Below are 3,036 nucleotides of genomic sequence, written 5' to 3'. Positions count from 1 at the left end.
TATATGGCGTTATAGATAATACACTATTCAGATATGTTCGTTTTTAAATAAATACCGACTTGAAAATATATCATTCACAATATATTGAAAAATATTCTGAATTAATTAGAATTGCTAATAAAATTTAATAAAAATGTATATTATTGATTCTTACGTATACTGTTATCTTCAACTAGTATCTTTCAAAATCCAACACTATCGTGCTTTGTAATAATTACATATAAATGGCTTCAAAAACACTCTTCTCTCATAAATTAAAAGTAAACATCAAAATTCATTAACAAAGCGATGGTTGTTCATGTTTGTTTTTTAAACAATAAGAGATTTTAACTGCATCGCGTTTAATCCTTGTTATGTTGTCTGTTATAACATTTTTCAGAGGCGTCTGGGTGGAAATGTTACTATTTCAATCACCTCCAACTTGGTTTTCTTTAAAAATAATTTTTTACTAAACTAAAATAAAGCATTGCCTTTATGAAAAAGAAATTTCTCATGTACATTATACTAGAATTCTATATGTGCATTAACAAAATGCAAACGGGGTAAAAAAAATAAAAATTATCTTACTATTTTGGATAATAAAAGAAATTTATATTGGATGAAAGAAATCTATATATTGTTATCTTCTCGAGCAAAGTATTTCTCCGTCGTTTGAATGAGAAAGAGAGTTTTGCCTTTAAACAAAACACTATTTTGTACATATTGTATACGTTTTCAGGAAGCATTTTCGAACGAGACATTCCTGTATATGAAAATTAAGACATAAAGCTTATTTTTCGATGATGAGATCCTTTGACATTTTGTCGATAAATGTAGTGCACAAAAACACATTTTTTATATTGCTGTCATAATAACAACACTTGTTGTTAAGTGAGTTTTTTTTATCTTCAAGCGATTTTCTGATGTTTGTTTTCTGTAAATTTGTTCAAAAATTCAAATAATATTTTGTTTAGTCCAGAAATGTTCTTGTGTATTCTTATATGGTTTTTATAAGAATAAATATTTGCTTCTCTAATTATACTGAAAATATATTAATATAATGTACATTTCATCCTGTTTGTCTAAATGAATTTCATCTTCAAGCAAATTGAAGACATCGCGAAATACAAAAAAGTATATGAAATTTTATTTCCTTGATTATTAAAAACAAGTATTTGCAAGCAATTTCAGCATTTCAATTTTATGTGTAATTGGAGATATTTCATGTAACAATGCGGTACGCATTCATTCAGCAGATATCAAATTTGGAATATGTATTTCCATCGTATGTGACAAGTAAATATATGTAATTTTATACAAAGTGATACAGAAATATCGTGGTGTCTGCGGTAATACTGAACATTTCTCTTTTAATGTATTTATAACTTGGAAGTTATTGAACTGAAATAATAAGAACAGAAATTGTAATATGGGGTTAAAGTGTTTTAACTCGTGTGTACAGTTGTCCTCGTGTTGCGTGTCGATGGGGTTAAGATTTCACTAACCCTAACCCTAACACTAACCCTAACACACTCTCCCATCCAGTAAATGTTAAATGCGTCCTTTAAAATTGAATTTTATAAAATGCGCTGAATAAGAAAATATTACGGTTTTATGGAATAGGGATAAAAAAAACATTTGGTTATTGATTCAATATCAGGATTACCTAATTTCTATTCTTGTATATATGTGTGTGTATACTTACATTTTTACTGTATTCAAACCTACAAACATATACTTATCCAAATCTATGCATGTGTGTGTGTGCGCGTGTGTGTGTGTGTGTGTTTTTTTATGTATAATGGAGGAGACTGTGTTTTTCATTAAAGTATTCCTCTCATTATAGTAAATAAGTTTATTTCATTGCGATTGAAAAATATTTAAATCTTGATGCCCAAATATTTTAAATAAGATAATTTTTGTGTGAAGGTATTTAGCTCTGAGGATCCAATTAGATCTAAATCTTGCAATTATATATATATATATATATATATATATATATATATATATATATATATATATATATATGCAATTAACCTGACGACCTGCTGAAGAGACGAAAGGAGACGTTTCTTTGTAGCTTAAATTACAATGAAATATATTACATGAATATATTTTCATATTTTTCTACTAAACTCTAATCAGATAGTGAGTTCTGTTGAATAAAATACTGAAATCTATACACAATACCTTATAATATTATACGTGTATAAATTGATAATAAATATGCAAATGATATACACAGGTATTCGAATATTTACTTTTTAAACGTTGAATTGTTAAAGAAGTTACGAACATTAATTTCCAGTTGACAAGCTAACTTTTTTATACGAGATTCGTTCAAAAAGTAAAGTTTATTAACTCAAAAACTTGAAAAGCTACGAAAACAGGTATAATACCATTAAAATAGGCGACCTTTTAACTCCATCATTTATTTTTCTGCATAGTAACCATCATTCACAATGCACTTTTGCCAGGAATTCAATGATGCATTTCTGCTTCTGATGCACGAAACTTTCAGGTCATTAATCCATAGATTCAGTCATCATAACAAAGCAATTTGCAATGCCTCCCCCCCCCCCCGATTCATTCAGGCGGAATAAAAATGGGAGGCATTACTATATCTGTTTTGGGGAATTCATCTAGTTCATTGGTAAGTTCTGTTACTTAAGGCAACACTACTAGAAAAATGTATTATTCCCGTTTTAGTGTGTGGTAGTCATGTCTAGGAATGTTTAGTTTAGAATAATACGAGGATTATGGTTGTGTGTATAAAAAGAAGTTTACTACCTACGTTAGTAAAAATTTCAATTTTACACGAGGTTTTTTGTTTAATAACAACCGAGTAGTAAATATCTTATTCTTTATTTAAATTTGTATTCGACTGTGTATGTTTTTGGTTATTTTTGAATGCAATGAACATTATTTATATTTCTTTTTTTCGCAGATATCAGATATATATATATATATATATATATATATATATATATATATATATATATATATATATGTATACATTTCATATATATATATATATATATATATATATATATATAT

This window comes from Euprymna scolopes, chromosome 8, assembly GCF_053919585.1.
Source record: "Euprymna scolopes isolate OS-2025 chromosome 8, ASM5391958v1, whole genome shotgun sequence".
Classification (NCBI taxonomy): Eukaryota; Metazoa; Mollusca; class Cephalopoda; order Sepiida; family Sepiolidae; genus Euprymna; species Euprymna scolopes.
Note: the sequence above shows the minus strand (reverse complement) of the source record.